This window comes from Microtus oregoni, unplaced genomic scaffold (assembly GCF_018167655.1).
Source record: "Microtus oregoni isolate MIOR12 unplaced genomic scaffold, Mior012 000100F_ref0000014, whole genome shotgun sequence".
Lineage (NCBI taxonomy): Eukaryota > Metazoa > Chordata > Mammalia > Rodentia > Cricetidae > Microtus > Microtus oregoni.
Window position 1 is genome coordinate 1,679,904 of NW_024544713.1, and position 21,253 is coordinate 1,701,156.

Sequence of the window (21,253 nt, forward strand, 5' to 3'; positions counted from 1 at the left end):
TGCAACAACTCAACAATATGTAAATCATTCTTGACACTGGAAGTTTTGATGGCATAAGATATGTAGTGGACATTGTCTTCCCCATTATATGGTGATTCTACTCAGAAATTTTTCATATATGTATACATTTTAGAAATCTTCTATTGTAGTATGTTTCTATATGGTTTTGCAATTGACATTTAGTGTTAGTTATTCTTTCCCATATTCTTTATTTTACTCATCTCTCCAATCCTCTTTCCTGTTTAATCCTCCTAGTTTCCTCTTTTTCTCTGTAACAATGGATTCTATTTCCTTTCCTTTGAGTTCCTCTCTCCATTATAGCTAGTTCCTTACTACATACTTAGCCTCTCTGTTTTTTCAGATTGTATCATATATATTGAAAGCTTAAAAGTTAACATCCACAAATAGAAAAAGCCTAATATTTGTAATTTTGTGTGTAGACTACTTCTGGCATAATTATATTTTTAGCTCCATAAGTTTACCTATGTATTTTGTAATTTCATTTTTTCTTAGCAGTTAAAACTATTTATTCCTATAAATGTATCACATTATCATTATCCATTCATCATTTATTGACAGTCATCTAGACTTTTCCCAATTTCTAGATATTGTGAATAGAGCAGCAATGAACAAAGATGACAAGTGTCTCTGTAGTAGGGTATAGAGTCCTTTGGGTATAAACCCAAGCTGTATCTCGAGGTAGATCTATTCCCAGCTTCCTGAGGGAACACCATACTAATCTACAGTTGTTGTACAACATTTCACTCCCTACCCCCCAGCAATTAACAAGTGTTCCTGCTTTCCTGCATTTATGCCAGCATGTGCTGTCATTTGTTTGATCTTGGCCATTCTGACTGGGAGAAGACAAAATCTCAAAGTGTGTTTGATTTGCATTTTCTTAAAGGCTAAGGGCGTTGAATATATTTTACTCTCATTAATTTGTGTTTAATCTTTTAAAAACTATCTGATTAGTTCTATTTTAATTTGTTCATTTTTAATTTCTGTTATATGTTTTATTGATGTTCAGTGTTTTAATTCTTTATATAGTGTACATACTAACCTTCAGTCAGATTTATAATTGGTAATGATCTTTCTCCATTCTATAAGCTGACATTTTATCTGAATGATTCTGTCATTTGTGGTACAGAAAATTTTCATCATAATAAGGTATTGTTTCTTAATTATTGGTCTTAAGCCTTCTATTATTCTATCATATTCAGAAATTAATTTCTTATTCCATTGAGTTCAAGCCTATTCCTCACTTGCTTGTCTATTATGTTGAGATTCTTGATCCATTTAGAGTTGAGTTTTGTGCAGTGTGACAGATAAGGATTTATATTATTCTTCTTCTGACCAGTACAATTTGTTCAAGATGTTGTCTTTTCTCCGGTGTGAATTTTGACTTCTCTGTCAATAATCAGGTGTTCATAAATGTGTGGAAATATGTCTTGGCATTCAATTATATTTTGTTGGTCAACATGTCTGTTTTTATGCCAATAGATCTTCGGGATGTTTAAAATATTAGTTCTTCCAATCCATGAGTAAGAATTTATCTCTTAACTTCTTAGTTGCTTCCTTTCATTTATGTTTTATACTCTTGAGTCCAACTCCTTTTTCAATTTGATTAAACTTATAACAAAGCATATTCTTCATTTTTAAATAGTTTTTCATGATTTTCTTGATTTCTTTCTTTTTTCTTTTTAAGATTATAATTATGTAACTTCCCCCATCCCCTCTCTCCAAATACTCCCATATGCCTTCCTCACATTCTTCCAAATTTTTGGTCTACATCTTCATCATTTGTTGATATACATACATACATACATTGAGATATCCAAGTACACAAATATAGCTGATTCAGTCTGCAAAATGTTACCTGTACATAAATGTTTTCAGGACTGACAATTTGGTATTGATAGTCAGTTGATGTTCTCTTCCTTGGGCAAGACTATTTCTTCCACTGTCACCACACCGTCCATGCCTGTAGTTCTTTGTGTAAGGTTTAGGACTTCTGAGCTTTCCTCTATCTTATTTTCATATATATTCTATTATTCATATACAGAAGAAAACAACTGGCTCTAAGTTGATTTTGAATCCTGTAATTTTGTTGAATTTATTAAATAGCCTTGACATGCTTTATGTAGAATGTTTAGTGTTCACTAGTTTAGATTATAAAAATTAATTCAATATAAATTGTCTCTGGATAGAAGAGGGACAGAGATGAGAGCAAGGAAAGCGATATCTTGATGGAGGGAGTCATTATGGAGTTAGCAGAAACCTGGCTCTAGAGAAATTCCCAGGAATCCACAAGGATGATGCAAGCTAAGACCCTCAGCAATAGAGGAGAGGGGGCCTGATCTTGACTTGCCCTATAGTCCGACTGATGAATATCTTTAATATCACCATAGATCCTTCATCCAGCAACTGATGGAAACAGAGGCAGAGACCCACATTGGAGCACTGGACTGAGCTTCTAAAATCCAGTTGAAGAGTGGGAGGAATGTGAATATGAGCAAAGAGGTCAAGACCATGATGGATTCACCCACTAAAACAGTCTGTCTGCGCTAATAGGAGTACACCAAATCCAGCTGGACTGGGAAAGAACAAGCATAGGACCAAACTAGACCCTGTAAATGTGGTTAACAGTTGCATGGCTGGAGCAGACTGAGGCACCACTGGCAGTGGCATCAGGATTTATCCCTACCAAATACACTGGCTTTTTGCAAACCTGTTCTCTTTGGATTGATACCGTGCTCAGCCTAGATATAGTAGGGAGGGCCTTGGACCTTCCACAAAGCAATGTACCTTACCCTCTCTGAGGAGTGGATGAAGGTGAGATAGGAGGGTGTGTGGAGGAAATGGAAGGAAGGGAGGGAGCGAGAACTTAGATTGCTATTTTTTTTAAAAAATCTAATAAATTATCTAAAAAATAAGAATAAATTGTTCTCTGGAAAAAATTTCTCTGGAAATAGTCAGCTATTATATTTGTAGAGAAATATTATGAATAAACTCTTGTAAGTATGTTTAAGGAGTTAAAGAAAAATCATGTCCAAGGAAGAAATTGAAGTCCACTATTGACTGTAATACACATTTAGTTTAAACAAGACTATCTCTATGTAAGATCTGTTGAGAAGGGGAAGATAGATTTTAATTCTTCTTTCATTGTTTGATAGAATTGTGTGTGTGTGTGTGTGTACATGCATATATGAAAGAGAGTAGGGTACATGAAATTGGGAATGCAATATGGAATATGAAATGAAGGATCCTCCAGGACTTGGAGGAATGCATTAAGGATTAACCTGAAAAAATTACATGAATTTCTGTAAGGAATAATCAATTAAATAAAAGAAAAAAATAAAGAAGTTAGGTATGGCGATTTTAAAAATGAAATGGAGAGTCAACTATTTGTACAAAATTTACAATATTAGTTCCATAAGTATTGTGTCGTTTATTTTCCTTAAAATAATTATGTGGTCTTGAGTGTTCACTTTATTTCACAGACAAGGTAACTTTCTTCTGCATTTGATCAAGATCACAAAGAAAGTTAGTGGCTGGGTTGTATTCATCTTCAGATACTGGGGTTGGCTCTGGAATCTTACAGTATATGGCAGGGCTCTGAATACAGAAGGTGCTTAATATTGATCAGGAGTTTGAGTATGACTCAATTAACATTTTTAAGTCATTGTTGGGTTTGGAGAGGAATGTTGAAATGAATTTAAAGGGTTTTCTGGCAGAAAATGTATTGAGAGTAAAGAAACTATGGATTGTGAGGATGTAGGGCAGAGTAGAGAAGGGCAAATGATTAGTATGCTCTTTGTAGGTGCCTGTTTAGAGATGACGGCCTGATCCAGAGTCATGGTGAAGAACCTACTTTGTGCTCTTATTATCTTTGTGTCAATAATAATTTTTCCGTTCTCTTGTTTGCCTTATATTAGGGCATAATTGAATAACATATTGCATCAGCATGAGATGTAGGTCTGGAAACTTTGAAAAAGAAATAAAAATGAACACAAAGAGCCCTGGAAACAAAATATCACAGTAAGCTTCATTTTTGAAGAAAAAAGCCTTTTGATGTTGCAAATGTTAACGTAATAGACACAGTGTACCCTGTGCCAGCTGCCACTGTTTGTATAAGTATTGTTGTGGTCATTTGTTCCATTAATGGGAAAGAAATAATGACAGCGACAGCATAAGGATAAATATTGGTTGGGGAATTAATTTATTCTGAGAGAGGGATACTTATTCAGTGTTTCCACAGATGTAAACATGCATTAACCTGCATAATATAAAGAATGAGGACAAACCAATTGCTATTGTGGAAGAACAGCTATTCAGACAAACAGAAATAATAATTTGTTGTGACATAATTAAAGCAGAAATTTTCTTTTCACAGCTTGGCCCAGATCTAGGCAATGTGGCTCTGATTTTCAATGTCATCCTATTTTCCTACAGTAGGGTGGTTTGCACAATCTCAGAAGCCTTTGTCAGGATAATAACATCATTGTCAAATTATCTGAATGCTTGTCAGCAAAAAAAAAAAACGGCCTAAATATTATTCTAAAATGTAAAGGTGTTCTCTGAAATCTCTTTTGGATATTTCATCCTAATTTTGATCCCTATGTATTTACTTTATAGGCCAAAGGATACTAGTTTAAAGCATAAGAATGTCCCCTTCTGTCTCCCTATTGACTATACTAATTGTCAAATTTGAGAAATATGTGTATCCTCATGTCCTCATGTTCTCCATTATCAAGCTAATAACTTCTTTACTTTGGTTATTGTCTCTACATGAATTTATATGTGTAAGCATGTGTATATATATATATATATATATATATATATATATATATACACATATATATTCAACAGTCTGAATCTGCTTTTACTGTTTGCATATATATGGTTTCAATGTGTATCAATCTACATTGGGCAACCAATAAGAGGTCACATCTTTGGGAAAACTAATTCTTTTTCTCTTAGCAGTTATCAGGTGTGTATAGTTCTTTGTGTAGGGCCATGACCCCCCCCTCCAAAAACATCACCCACTTCCATGCCAACTTCGCCATTGACATTGCCAGTTTGTCTTGATTATACAGCAATTAATAGGAGATACTATTTTGCAGTTGACTATCTGAAATTCTGGCTCTTACAATCTTTTTGCCCACTCTTTCATCATATTCCTCGAGCCATAGATGTAGGAGTTGTAATGTAGGTGTATCCAGTGAGGTTGGATACCCCAGGTTCTACTGATGTCTACACTGTGTATGGTTGTGGTTTTCTGTGATGGTCTCCACTTTCTGTAAAGAGAGGCTTCTTGGACGGGGAGCTCGGGGGTTTCTTGGCCCCCTGTCCTGCTTGGGCTCTCTGCTGCCTCTTTCTTCCTGGCCCACCCAGCTTCCGTCCAGAGCCCTCCCCACTTCGCCCCCACTGCCCTCTTTTGGCGCGTGGCATCGCCCAGCCCAGCCTATCTGGGCGCTGAGTCCGAGTACCCGGGGCTCCCGGGGGGCAGCAGTTCCTTTGTTTCTGTGGCCTGCCTGCACCAAGCGGGTTAGGCGCTTTGTCTGCGAGCTGCCCAACCAGCACGGAGGCCTGATCTTTCGGCGCCAGGAGACCCAGCATTGGGGTGAGTTTCTGGCCCACGGCGCCAGCCTGGGACGGGGAGCTCGGGGGTTTCTTGGCCCCCTGTCCTGCTTCGGCTCTCTGCAGGGCCTCTACTCCCCGGGTGCTGCCTCTTTCTTCCTGGCCCACCCAGCTTCCGTCCAGAGCCCTCCCCACTTCGCCCCCACTGCCCTCTTTAGGCGCGTGGCATCGCCCAGCCCAGCCTATCTGGGCGCTGGGTCCGAGTATCCGGGGCTCCCGGGCGGGCAGCAGTTCCTTTGTTTCTGTGGCCTGCCTGCACCAAGCGGGGTAGGCGCTTTGTCTGCGAGCTGCCCAACCAGCACGGAGGCCTGATCTTTCGGCGCCAGGAGACCCAGCATTGGGAGAGCCAACATTGGGGAGAGACAGCGTTTGGTAGGCAAGGAGACCTAATCCGGTAAAAGAAGATCCATAGGGAGCATTTGGAAGAAGAGATGGGCCGACGTCAAGGCAAGAATTCGCCCAACAAGCTGAAAAGCAACATGAAGCTACCAGAAACAAGCGACCTCACAACGGGAGGACAAGAACCCCTTAATCAAGAGGAAAGAGAAAAGATTGACTTCATGAAAGTGATTGACACCCTTAAACAGCATGTAAAAAACGCCCTTATAGAAATGGATGAGAAATATAACAGAAAGTTTGAAGAATTGAATAAATCAGTGAATGATACCCTAGAAAACCAAGGAAAAACAATCAAACAGATAATGGAAACAGTTCAAGACCTGAAAACTGAAATGGAGGCAAAGAAGAAAACACAAACAGAGGGCCGTCTGGACATGGAAAATCTAGGTAAACGAATAGAGACTACAGAAACAAGCATAACCAGCAGAATACAAGAGATAGAAGAAAGACTCTCGGATTCTGAAGATACCATAGAGAAAATAAACACACTGATCAAAGAAAACAGCAAGTCCAACAAACTCTCATCACAAAACATTCAGGAAATATGGGACACAATAAAAAGAACAAACCTAAGAATAATAGGAGTAGAAGAAGGAGAAGAAGGGCAACTCAATGGTCCAGAAAATCTATTTAATAAAATTATAGAAGAAAACTTTCCCAACCTAAGGAAAGATTTTCCTATGAAGGTGCAAGAAGCATACAGAACACCGAATAGGCTGGATCAAAAAAAAACATCCCCTCGCCATATAATTATCAAAACACAAAGCATACAGAATAAGGAAAGAATATTAAGAGCTGCAAAGGAAAAAGGCCAAATTACTTATAAAGGTAAACCTATCAGACTTACACCTGACTTCTCCATGGAAACCATGAAAGCCAGAAGGTTCTGGATAGATGTACTGCAGAAACTGAGAGACCATGGGTGCAAGCCCAGATTACTATACCCAGCCAAGCTTTCATTCACTATAAATGGAGAAAATAAAATTTTCCAGGATAAAAACAAATTTAAACTATACGCAGCCACAAATCCAGCCTTACAGAAAGTAATTGAAGGAAAATCACTAACCAAGGAGTCCAACAATGACCACAATAACTCAGACATCTAGAGACCCTTCACCAACACAAAACAAAGAAGGGAAACACACAAACTCTACGACTAAAAAAAAATGACCGGAGTTAACAACCACTGGTCATTAATATCACTTAATGTCAATGGACTCAACTCACCTATAAAAAGGCACAGGCTAAGAGATTGGATAAGAAAACAGGATCCAACATTCTGCTGTTTACAAGAAACACACCTCAACCACAAAGACAGGCACCTACTCAGAGTAAAGGGCTGGGAAAAGGCCTATCAAGCAAATGGACCTAAGAAACAGGCAGGTGTGGCCATACTAATCTCTAACAAAGTTGACTTTAAACTTAAATCAATCAGAAGAGATGGAGAGGGGCATTTTATACTCATAACAGGAACAGTTCATCAGGATGAAGTCTCAATCCTGAACATCTATGCCCCTAATATAAAAGCACCCACGTACATAAAAGAAACATTGCTAAAATTCAAGGCAGCCATCAAACCGCACACACTAATAGTAGGAGACTTCAACACTCCTCTCTCACCAATGGACAGGTCAATCAGACAGGAACCTAACAGAGAAATAAGAGAATTAGTGGAGGTAATGAATCAAATGGACTTAACAGACATCTATAGAACATTCCATCCAAATAGGAAAGAATATACCTTCTTCTCTGCAGCTCATGGAACCTTCTCGAAAATCGACCACATAGTCGGTAACAAAGCAAACATCCACAGTTACAAAAAAATATTAGTAACCACCTGTGTCTTATCAGATCACCATGGATTAAAGTTAGAATTTAACAATAATGCTACCCCCAGAAAACATACAAAGTCATGGAAACTGAACAGTCAACTATTGAACCATAGCTGGATTAAGGAAGAAATAAAGAAAGAAATTAAAGTCTTCCTGGAATTCAATGAAAATAAAGAAACAACATACTCAAACTTATGGGACACTATGAAAGCAGTCCTAAGAGGAAAGTTCATAGCACTAAGTGCCCACTTAAAGAAAACAGAGAAAGCTCACATTGGAGACTTAACAGCCCACCTGAAAGCTCTAGAAAAAAAAGAAGCAGACTCACCTAGGAGGAGTAGAAGACTGGAAATAATCAAAATGAGGGCTGAAATCAACAAAATAGAAACACAGAAAACAATACAAAAAATCAATGAAACAAAAAGCTGGTTCCTGGAGAAAATCAACAAGAATGACAAACCACTATCCAAGCTAATCAAACGGCAGAGAGAGAATTTGCAAATTAATAAGATCAGAAATGAAAAGGGGGACATAACCACAGACACAGAGGAAATTCAGAGAATCATTAGATCTTACTACAAAAGCCTATATGCCACAAAATTGGGAAATGTAAAGGAAATGGATACTTTTTTAGATAAATATCATATACCAAAGTTAAATCAGGACCTGGTGAACAATCTAAATAGACCTGTTAGTCGCGAAGAATTAGAAGAGGTTATCAAAAACCTCCCTACCAAAAAAAGCCCAGGACCAGATGGTTTCAATGCGGAATTCTACCAGATCTTCCAAGAAGATCTAATACCTATACTCCTTAATGTATTCCACAAGATAGAAACAGAAGGGTCATTACCAAACTCCTTTTATGAAGCCACAATTACTCTGATACCAAAACCACTCAAAGACTCAACCAGGAAAGAGAACTACAGGCCAATCTCACTCATTAATATCGACGCAAAAATCCTCAACAAAATACTGGCAAATCGAATCCAAGAACACATCCGAAAAATTATCCATTATGATCAAGTAGGCTTCATTCCTGAGATGCAGGGCTGGTTCAACATACGAAAATCTATCAATGTATTTCAGCATATAAATAAACTGAAAGAAAAAAACCATATGACCATTTCATTAGATGCTGAAAAAGCATTTGACAAAATTCAACATCCATTTATGTTAAATGTCTTGGAGAGATTAGGGATACAAGGGTCATACCTAAATATAATAAAAGCTATATACAGCAAGCCGACAGCTAACATCAAATTAAACGGAGAGAAACTCAAAGCCATCCCACTTAACTCAGGAACACGACAAGGCTGTCCACTCTCGCCATACCTCTTCAATATAGTGCTTGAAGTTCTAGCAATAGCAATAAGACAACATAATGGAATCAAGGGGATTCGAATTGGAAAGGAAGAAGTTAAACTTTCGTTATTTGCAGATGATATGATAGTGTACATAAGCGACCCCAAAAACTCCACCAAAGAACTCCTACAGCTGATAAACAGCTTTAGTAATGTGGCAGGATACAAGATCAACTCCAAAAAATCAGTCGCCCTCTTATACACAAAGGATATGAAAGCAGAGAGGGAAATCAGAGAAGCTTCACCATTCACAATAGCCAAAAACAGCATAAAATATCTTGGGGTACATCTAACCAAGGAAGCGAAAGATCTATTTGACAAGAACTTTAAGGCATTGAAGAAAGAAATTGAAGAGGATACCAAAAAATGGATGGACCTCCCTTGCTCTTGGATTGGGAGGATCAACATAGTAAAAATGGCAATTCTACCAAAGGCTATTTATAGATTCAATGCAATCCCCATCAAGATCCCATCAAAATTCTTCACAGATCTGGAGAGGACAATAATCAACATTATATGGAAAAACAAAAAACCCAGGATAGCCAAAACAATCCTATACAATAAAGGATCTTCTGGAGGCATTACCATCCCTGACTTCAAACTCTATTACAGAGCTACAGTAATGAAAACAGTGTGGTACTGGCATAAAAACAGAGAAGTCGACCAATGGAATCATATAGAAGACCCGGATTTTATCCCACAAACCTATGAACGCCTGATTTTCGATAAAGGAGCTAAAAGTATAAAATGGAAGAAAGAAAGCATCTTCAACAAATGGTGCTGGCACAACTGGATGTCATCTTGTAGAAGAATGAAAATAGACCCTTATCTATCACCGTGCACAAAACTCAAGTCCAAATGGATTAAAGACCTCAATATCAGCCCGAACACACTGAACCTGATAGAAGAGAAAGTGGGAAGTACCCTACAGGAGCTGGGCACAGGAGATCGCTTCCTATGTATAACCCCAGAAGCACAGACATTAAGGGCAACATTGAATAAATGGGACCTACTTAAACTGAGAAGCTTCTGTAAAGCAAAGGACATAGTCAATAAGACACAAAGGCAACCTACTGATTGGGAGAAGATCTTCACCAACCCCGCAACAGACAAAGGTCTGATCTCCAAAATATATAAAGAACTCAAGAAACTAGACTTTAAAATGCTAATTAACCCAATTAAAAAATGGGGCACTGAACTGAACAGAGAATTCTCAGCAGAGGAAGTTCAAATGGCCAAAAGACACTTAAAGTCGTGCTCAACTTCCTTAGCAATCAGGGAAATGCAAATCAAAACAACTTTGAGATATCATCTTACACCTGTCAGAATGGCTAAAGTCAAAAACACCAAGGATAACCTTTGCTGGAGAGGCTGTGGAGGAACGGGTACCCTCATCCATTGCTGGTGGGAATGCCATCTTGTGCAACCACTGTGGAAGTCAGTGTTTCGGTTTCTCAGGAAATTCGGGATCAACTTACCCCTGGACCCAGCAATACCACTCCTGGGAATATACCCAAGAGATGCTCTATCATATGACAAAAGCATTTGCTCAACTATGTTCATAGCAGTATTATTTGTAATAGCCAGAACCTGGAAACAACCTAGATGCCCTTCAATGGAAGAATGGATGAAGATAGTATGGAATATATACACGCTAGAGTACTACGCTGCGGTAAAAAACAATGACTTCTCGAATTTTGCAGGCAAATGGATGGAAATAGAAAACACTATCCTGAGTGAGGTGTCCCAGACCCAAAAAGATGAACATGGGATGTACTCGCTCATAATTGGTTTCTAGCCATAAATTAGGGCCACGGGGTCTACAATAGGTGAACCTAAAGAAGCTAAGTAAGAAGGTGAACCCAAGGAAAAACATATAGTTATCCTCTTGGCTAAGGGAAGTAGACCCAATTGCCGGGGAGAAAATTAGGATCTTGGGGGTGGGGTGGGATGGGGGTAAGGGGAGATGGGGAGAGAAAAGGTAGAAGGGAAGGAGGGGGGATTTGGGGAATCAGGAGAATTGGGATAAAGGAAAGGTGGATAGGGGAGCACGGAACCACAATTCTTAGTTAAGGGAACCACTTTAGGGTGGGCAAGAGATTTGACCCTAGAGGGGCTCCCAAGTGCCCAACATGAGGTTCCCAGTTAGTTCCTTGGGTAGCTGAGGATTGGGAACCTGAAATGACCCTATCCGAGAGCAATACTGACGAATATCTTGCATATCATCATAGAACCTTCATCTGGTGATGGATGGAGACAGAGACAGAGACCCACACTGGAGCACTGGACTGAGCTCCCAAGGTCCCAATGAGGAGCAGAAGGAGGGAGAACATGAGCAAAGAAGTCGGGACCACGAGGCGTGCACCCACCCACTGAGACAGTGGAGCTGATCTACTGGGAGCTCACCAAGGCCAGCTGGACTGTGACCGAAAAAGCATGGGATAAAACCGGACTCTCTGAACATGGCGAACAATGAGGGCTGATGAGACGCCAAGGACAATGGCACGGGGTTTTGATCCTACTTAATGTGCTGGCTATGTGGAAGCCTAGCCAGTTTGGATGTTCACCTTCCTAGATATGGACGGAGGGTGGAGGACCTAGGACTTACCACAGGGCAGGGAACCTGGACTGCTCTGTGGACTGGAGAGAGAGGGGGAGAGGAGTGGGGGGAGGGGTAGAAGGGTGGGAGGAGGGGGAGAAGGTTGGGAGGAGGGGGAGGGAAATGGGAGGCTGGGAGGAGGTGGAAACTTGTTTTTTGTTTATGTTTTTTTTTCTTCTTTTCTTAATAAAAAAATTATTAAAAAAAAAGAGATAGGCTTCTTTGATACGAGGCGGTAACTACACTTATCTGTGGGTATAAGATTAAGATTTATACTGTAGTAAGGAATTATACTAGTCTAGTAAATTGGAGTAGTACATACATTTCTAAAGTTCATGACTTTACTAGCCCCAGGAGACCGGCTAAATTTCCAATACCAGACATGATTTCCCTCCTGTTGAGTGGTTGTTAAGTTCAATTAGATAGCTGTTAGTTGCCCCTGATATATGAGCGCCAATGATTGCACTTTTAGTGATGTGTTAGCATGACTGTAATTGTCACGATTCATAGGTGTTGCAGCTGGAAAGGACTACCTAGTAGCTTTCTTCCCTTGGCAGCTTGAGTAGTGTTTGCTGGAGCTATGGAAGCTATACTACAAAAAATAGGCTTTCAGGGTTGTCTCAGCTAGAATCATCTGAGCCCTACGTCTAAGAGTATTGTGTCTCCAGCAATCAGGGCCAATCCTCAACTTCTGACATGCACCTAAGTGCTACATCAATAATATATATGTTTAGAGAGTTATTTGACCAACCATTGGAAAGGGGGTTTCACATGTCTGCTACTGGGAGTTTGTTCGTCCATGGATCTTATCAGCAGCAGATGAGACAGAACATGAAACATTGGTCTTTCTAGGTCTGGGCAACTTCACATACTATGTTCATTTCTAAGACCATCCACTTACTTGTAAATTTTATTTTATTTTTTTATTTTTTTTTTATATAATTTTTTTTATTAAGAAAAGAAGAAAAAAAACATAAACAAAAAACAAGTTTCCACCTCCTCCCAGCCTCCCATCTCCCTCCCCCTCCTCCCAACCTTCTCCCCCTCCTCCCACCCTTCTACCCCTCCCCCACTCCTCTCCCCCTCCCTCTCCAGTCCACAGAGCAGTCCAGGTTCCCTGCCCTGTGGCAAGTCCTAGGTCCTCCCCCCTCCTTCCATATCTAGGAAGGTGAACATCCAAACTGGCTAGGCTTCCACAAAGCCAGCACATTAAGTAGGATCAAAACCCCGTGCCATTGTCCTTGGCGTCTCATCAGCCCTCATTGTTCGCCATGTTCAGAGAGTCTGGCTTTATCCCATGCTTTTTCAGTCACAGTCCAGCTGGCCTTGGTGAGCTCCCAGTAGATCAGCTCCACTGTCTCAGTGGGTGGGTGCACGCCTCGTGGTCCCGACTTCTTTGCTCATGTTCTCCCTCCTTCTGCTCCTCATTGGGACCTTGGGAGCTCAGTCCAGTGCTCCAGTGTGGGTCTCTGTCTCTGTCTCCATCCATCACCAGATGAAGGTTCTATGATGATATGCAAGATATTCGTCAGTATTGCTCTCGGATAGGGTCATTTCAGGTTCCCAATCCTCAGCTACCCAAGGAACTAACTGGGAACCTCATGTTGGGCACTTGGGAGCCCCTCTAGGGTCAAATCTCTTGCTCACCCTAAAGTGGTTCCCTTAACTAAGAATTGTGGTTCCGTGCTCCCCTATCCACCTTTCCTTTATCCCAATTCTCCTGATTCCCCAAGTCCCCCCTCCTTCCCTTCTACCTTTTCTCTCCCCATCTCCCCTTACCCCCATCCCACCCCACCCCCAAGATCCTAATTTTCTCCCCGGCAATTGGGTCTACTTCCCTTAGCCAAGAGGATAACTGTATGTTTTTCCTTGGGTTCACCTTCTTACTTAGCTTCTTTAGGTTCACCTATTGTAGACTCCGTGGCCCTAATTTATGGCTAGAAACCAATTATGAGCGAGTACATCCCATGTTCATCTTTTTGGGTCTGGGACACCTCACTCAGGATAGTGTTTTCTATTTCCATCCATTTGCCTGCAAAATTCGAGAAGTCATTGTTTTTTACCGCAGCGTAGTACTCTAGCGTGTATATATTCCATACTTTCTTCATCCATTCTTCCATTGAAGGGCATCTAGGTTGTTTCCAGGTTCTGGCTATTACAAATAATACTGCTATGAACATAGTTGAACAAATGCTTTTGTCATATGATAGAGCATCTCTTGGGTATATTCCCAGGAGTGGTATTGCTGGGTCCAGGGGTAAGTTGATCCCGAATTTCCTGAGAAACCGAAACACTGACTTCCACAGTGGTTGCACAAGATGGCATTCCCACCAGCAATGGATGAGGGTACCCGTTCCTCCACAGCCTCTCCAGCAAAGGTTATCCTTGGTGTTTTTGACTTTAGCCATTCTGACAGGTGTAAGATGATATCTCAAAGTTGTTTTGATTTGCATTTCCCTGATTGCTAAGGAAGTTGAGCACGACTTTAAGTGTCTTTTGGCCATTTGAACTTCCTCTGCTGAGAATTCTCTGTTCAGTTCAGTGCCCCATTTTTTAATTGGGTTAATTAGCATTTTAAAGTCTAGTTTCTTGAGTTCTCTATATATTTTGGAGATCAGACCTTTGTCTGTTGTGGGGTTGGTGAAGATCTTCTCCCAATCAGTAGGTTGCCTTTGTGTCTTATTGACTATGTCCTTTGCTTTACAGAAGCTTCTCAGTTTAAGTAGGTCCCAATTATTCAATGTTGCCCTTAATGTCTGTGCTTCTGGGGTTATACATAGGAAGCGATCTCCTGTGCCCAGCTCCTGTAGGGTACTTCCCACTTTCTCTTCTATCAGGTTCAGTGTGTTCGGGCTGATATTGAGGTCTTTAATCCATTTGGACTTGAGTTTTGTGCACGGTGATAGATAAGGGTCTATTTTCATTCTTCTACAAGATGACATCCAGTTGTGCCAGCACCATTTGTTGAAGATGCTTTCTTTCTTCCATTTTATACTTTTAGCTCCTTTATCGAAAATCAGGTGTTCATAGGTTTGTGGGATAAAATTCGGGTCTTCTATACGATTCCATTGGTCGACTTCTCTGTTTTTATGCCAGTACCACACTGTTTTCATTACTGTAGCTCTGTAATAGAGTTTGAAGTCAGGGATGGTAATGCCTCCAGAAGATCCTTTATTGTATAGGATTGTTTTGGCTATCCTGGGTTTTTTGTTTTTCCATATAAAGTTGATTATTGTCCTCTCCAGATCTGTGAAGAATTTTGATGGGATCTTGATGGGGATTGCATTGAATCTATAAATAGCCTTTGGTAGAATTGCCATTTTTACTATGTTGATCCTCCCAATCCAAGAGCAAGGGAGGTCCATCCATTTTTTGGTATCCTCTTCAATTTCTTTCTTCAATGCCTTAAAGTTCTTGTCAAATAGATCTTTCACTTCCTTGGTTAGATGTACCCCAAGATATTTTATGCTGTTTTTGGCTATTGTGAATGGTGAAGCTTCTCTGATTTCCCTCTCTGCTTCCATATCCTTTGTGTATAAGAGGGCGACTGATTTTTTGGAGTTGATCTTGTATCCTGCCACATTACTAAAGCTGTTTATCAGCTGTAGGAGTTCTTTGGTGGAGTTTTTGGGGTCGCTTATGTACACTATCATATCATCTGCAAATAACGAAAGTTTAACTTCTTCCTTTCCAATTCGAATCCCCTTGATTCCATTATGTTGTCTTATTGCTATTGCTAGAACTTCAAGCACTATATTGAAGAGGTATGGGGAGAGTGGACAGCCTTGTCGTGTTCCTGAGTTAAGTGGGATGGCTTTGAGTTTCTCTCCGTTTAATTTGATGTTAGCTGTCGGCTTGCTGTATATAGCTTTTATTATATTTAGGTATGACCCTTGTATCCCTAATCTCTCCAAGACTTTTAACATAAATGGATGTTGAATTTTGTCATTATTTTATTTTTTACAACTGAATAGTATTTCATTGTGTGCATTGAAGGAAATTTTGGTTGTTTTCATTAATTGACTATAATAAGTAGTGTGGCTGAGAGCTTCACGGAACAAGTATCTACCAAGTAGAATGTCAAGTATTTTCAGTGTGTGCCAAGGAGTACTATAGCTGGGTCACATTGTGTATTTGCTTTTAGATTTTTGAGGATTCTTTATATGGATTTTCAAGGTGGCTGGAACAGTTTGCAGTGCCTTTACAGCGCCACTGGCATTTGCCGTTACACATTTTGTTGATCTTAGCTATTCTGTCTGTGATGAGATGAAATCTCAGTGTCATTTTGATTTGCATTTCATTAATTTCTAAAGATAGTAAACAGTTTTTGAGATTTGTCGTAGCAGTTTTTACTTGTTTTATTGACAGTTATATTTATATGCTTGGCTAATTTTTAATTTCATTTTTGTTTTATCCTGTTGTTCGCATATTTTGACATTATTCTGTATATTCTTGACAGTAATCATCTGTCAGATGCATAGTTGACAAAAGTTCTCTCCCATTATGTCATTTTCTTTCACATCATTGATTATTTCCTTAACTATAAGTGAGCTTTTAGATTTCTGAAGTCCCAGTTGTCAATAGTTGGCATTACTTCCTTGGAAAATGGGGTCCTGTTGAGAAGGTCCTTTCCTACACCTGTATCTTTTAGCAGCTTTAGTATTTCAAGTTTCAAGTTAGAGTCTATGGTTCACTTGTATCCATTGTTTGTGCACCTGATAGATAAGGTTATAATTTCCTTCCTCTATATATAGACATCTAATTTTCTCAGCAAAAAAACTAAAGATGTATGATTCTCTTAGGGTACTCCTTGTTTTGTAGCTTCTCTGGAGTTGTGGACTGTAGGCTGATTGTTCTTTGTTTTATGTCAAATATTAACTTATGAGTGAGAACATACCATGTTTGTCTTTCTTGGTCTGGGTTACCTCACTCAGGATGGTTTTTCTAGTTCTATCCATTTGCCTGCAAATTTCAAGATGTCCATTTTTTTTTTACTGCTGAGTAGTACTCCATTGTTTAAATCTACCACATTTTTTTTTATCCATTCTTCAGCTGAGGAACATCTAGGTTGTTTGCAGGTTCTGGTGTTTACAAATAATGCTGCTATGAACATAGTTGTCCAAATGTCCTTGTAGTACGAGTGTGCATCCTTTGGGTATATGCCAAAGAATGATATTGCTGGGAGGAGATGGTACCTTAACTGCCCTTCCCCTGTAATCATATTAATGAGTACTTTAATTGTCATCATAGAATCTTTATCCAGTAACTGATAGAAGCAAATGCAGAGATTCACATCTAAGCACTGGGCTGAACTCCTGGATGGAGTCCAGCTGTAGAGAGGGAGGAGCAATAATATGAGCAAAAAGGTCAAGACCATAATGGAGAAACCCACAGAAAGAGCTGACCCAAGCTAGTGAGAGCTCACTGGCCCCTGACTGAAAGTTGGAGGATCTGCATAGGACTAAACTAGGCCTTCTGAATTTGATGACAGTTATGTGGCTTATGCAGTCTGTGGGGAGGCTGACATAGGACAAGAATTTATTCCAAGTGTATGAACTTGCTTTTGGAGCCCATTCCCTTTGCTTAGCCTAGATACAGTGGGGAGGAGAGCCTTGGTCGTGCCTCAAGTGATGTGATAGACTTTGTTGACTTCGCATGGAAGTAATCACCCTCTTTGAGGAGTGGCTGGGGGTGGAGTCGGGGGAAGGTGGGGAAAGCAGGAGAAGAGAAAGAAGTGGAACTGGGATTGGTATGTAAAATAAAGAAGATTCTTTTAAAAAATAAAAATAAACTAAAATATTTTTCCCAATATTTCTTTCTTACCTCTCTATCAAATATCAGATAGCTGTACTTTTGAGTACTTATGTTTGTCTCCTATTTTATCTCACTGTTCTACATATCTGTTTGTGGATTAAATTTCCATTTTTTATTGCTATAGCTCTACAATATATCTTTCAAGCTCCAACAGCAATTCCTCCAGTGTTATTCTTTTTATTCAGAATTGTTTTGAGTGGGTAGAATTTTATCTTCTTCCATATAAATTTTAAAATAGATTTTTTTCTATTCCTGTGAAGACTGTTGTGAATATTTTTGTCATAATTGCCTTGAATCTGTAAATTGTTTTTAGTAGGATGACAATTTTCACAATATTTGTTCTATTTATCCATGGATACGAGATATATTTCTTACAGTGGATTTTTAGTTTTCATTGTAGATGATTTTTGCTTCCTTTGTAAATATAGAATAAATATAGTTCATATAAAACTATATCCTTGTGGTAAAATGGAGCGTCATTTGGTTATATGCTCAAGACTGGTATATGGAATGGGGGGCTTGGGGTAGATAGATGCCCGTTTTTCTGAGAAACTACTATATTGATTTCTATAACTGTGGTACAAGTTTGCACTCTGGCCAGAAATGGATAAGTGCTCCCTTATTCCACATCCTCCCCAGCATAACTTGTCACTTGTGGGTTTTTTTTTTATCTTATCCATTCTTTTTTTTTTTTTGATAGATGTTTCTCCATTTACTTTTTTCTCCATAATAAAAATAATATGTGCTGAAAACAAGAAAATCAGGGGGAGTGCTGGCAGGGGGTTGGCCTGGTGCAATCCACACCATGGGGACGCTGCTGCGCGTGGAAGCTATTGCCCAGTAGAGAAGATGTTTGGTTTTCACAAGCCAAAGATGTACCGAAGTATAGAGCCAAGTCCTCCAGTTCTCGGTTCACGGACAGCAAACGCAACGAAAAGGACTTCCAGAGCTGTTTTGGGTTGCATGAGACTCGCTCAGGAGACTTCTGCAATGCCTGTGTGCTGCTTGTGAAAAGATGGAAGAAGTTGCCGGCGGGATCAAAAAAACAAAAACAAAAACTGGAATCACGTGGTAGATGCAAGGGCAGGACCCAGTCTGAAGACAACGTTGAAACCAAAGAAAGTGAAAACTCTGTCTGGAAACAGGATGAAAAGCAACCAGATCAGTAAACTGCAGAAGGAGTTTAAACGCCACAATTCGGATGCTCACAGCACCACCTCAGGTGCCTCCCCAGCCCAGTCTCCCTGCTACAGTAACCAGTCAGATGACGGCTCAGATACAGAGATGGCGTCCAGCTCTAACAGGATCCAGTGTGTTCCTTCTTAGATCTTACCTACTGGAAAAGACAGAAGATTTGCTGTAGGATCATCTACAAGGGTTGCTTTGGGGAGGTCCTCATCGACACGCATCTCTTCAAGCCCTCCTGCAGCAGTAAGAAGGCAGCTGCTGAGAAGCCCTAGGAGCAGGGGCCAGCGCCTCTGCCCATCTCCACGCAGGAGTGGTGACTGAGGTTCTTGTAGAAGGGAACAAAGAGCGAATTTAAACTTTGAAAAGACCACAAAGCAACAAACTGACCCTCCTATTTTTAACTTTGGATACCTGCTATTCTGCCAAAAGACATTTTTCTAGAATAGTTTCATGGGTTATCCATCCCCCCCATCCAACAAACTTTGAAGCCAGTTTCTAGCTTACTACAAGAAAGAAGTGTACATAATATTTAAGATGCTGGGTATTTCATAGGAAAGCTGAATGCTGCTGTAAAGTGCTCTTTAAAGTCTTTTTTTTAAATCCCCTCTAATGAATGGAAGTAGGGGAATTTCAGGGGACAGAGATGGGATTTGTGTGTGATAAACCATATGTAGTTTTTAGTCTTTCTGTGGAGAGGCAGTGGTTGGGGCATTTTTAAATGGCTGGCTACACTTGTTTTCCCTCATGATGATTTGTCATAACTGAGTAGCACGACCTGCCCCTAGAGGTCGTTAAGAGTTTTTCAATTCTAAGGTGTTGCCAAGGCTCTGATGATTCAGACCCGGACTACTGATGATTAAGCAGGACAGACTGAGCTTTCTGCAAATAGCTTGAAGGAGGAAGCAGTCTCTGAACACACATAGGCAGCACCGAGTCATCTCCCCTCATCATATTTGGTGAAAGACTTTATGTGAATCTTATAAAACAGAACCAGAGCTCCTTCTGGGGAAGGCCAGCCTGTAGGATGAGCAAGGTCCTATAGGGATAGAAGCAAAGCATCACCATGTGGTAGAGAACACGTGGTTATAAACTACTTCAACAGAATGCGTAAGTCCTAGGGATGGGTGGGGCACAGTTGAAGCTCCTCGGGGCACATTTCTTAGAGAGCTTGCAGTGTGTAAATAATTGACATTGGTGTTACACAGCTGTCTGGGATTCACTGAAATCCGCACGATTCAGTTCTAGCTCTGGATGACCTCAGTTGACCTTTTGTGGAGTTTTTTTTTTTTTTATCTATAGAGTAGCTCTTTGCCTTGTCATAACTTTATTAGGGTTTTGGGTTTTGTCTTACAGTTTTCTCCCTCTATTTAAAGTTTGATTAGAAGAAAAGAGTTGTGTGTTGAGGCTAAGTTGGTTGGTTGGATTGGGTCGGCTTCTTGGAGTTGGGCTTCTGAACATCAAGATAGCTGAGTAAAGCTCCTCGTGTGGAGATCTCAATGAGGGCGCTCAGCTGAGCCAGACTGAAGTTGTCCGACCTCGTCTTTTCTTTTTTTTTCTTTTTTTAAATTTTTTATTTATTAATTTATTAAAGATTTCTGCCTCCTGCCTGCCACCGCCTCCCATTTCCCTCCCCCTCCCCCAATCAACCCCCCTCCCTCGTCAGCCCAAAGAGCAATCAGGGTTCCCTGCCCTGTGGGACGTCCAAGGACCACCCACCTCCGTCCAGGTCTAGTAAGGTGAACATCCAAACTGCCTAGGCTCCCCCAAAGCCAGTACGTGCAGTAGGATCAAAAACCCATTGCCATTGTTCTTGAGTTCTCAGTAGTCCTCATTGTCCACTATGTTCAGTGAGTCCGGTTTTATCCCATGCTTTTTCAGACCCAGGCCAGCTGGCCTTGGTGAGTTCTCAATAGAACATCCCCCTTGTCTCAATGTGTACCTCGTCTTTTCAAAGTTCAGGAAAAATAGTGCCATTTCAGACCTATCCTAGAGGGAGGGGTGTGTGGCTGCCGTAGTATTCTGTCACTCATGATTATTTTAAAAACTGGATTTTTAAGAGTCTGTTGGTGTTTCACAATGGGGAGGGCCACCGTTTGTGGCATCCTATAGTTTTATAATTTTACATTTTGTGTGTCTCTTCCTTTTTGGAAAAACCTACCTAGTACAAGCCACCGCGTGCACAGACTGCCCAGTGAGTGGGTTGGTTCTCCACAGCCCTTGGTGTAGTACAGAGTCCAGCCGTTACCATTCTCCCGCGTTGCTTTGACGCGGGATGTTTCTTTTGTACATTTTGGCTGCAGTATTGGTGGTAGAATATACTTTGGTGAACCATCTCTACTTCTGTATTTATTTATTTATTACAAGACCTCAGCCACAGTCTTCTCCCCTCCACTCTCTGCCGTAGGATGTACTGTATGTAG

At 40.3% G+C, this 21,253-nt stretch overlaps 1 pseudogene; it reads left to right on the plus strand.

Moving 5' to 3' along the window:
* The first annotated feature begins 18,479 nt into the window (after positions 1 to 18,479).
* On the plus strand, positions 18,480 to 19,150 carry LOC121443149 (annotated as a pseudogene).
* Positions 19,151 to 21,253: the final 2,103 nt, after the last annotated feature.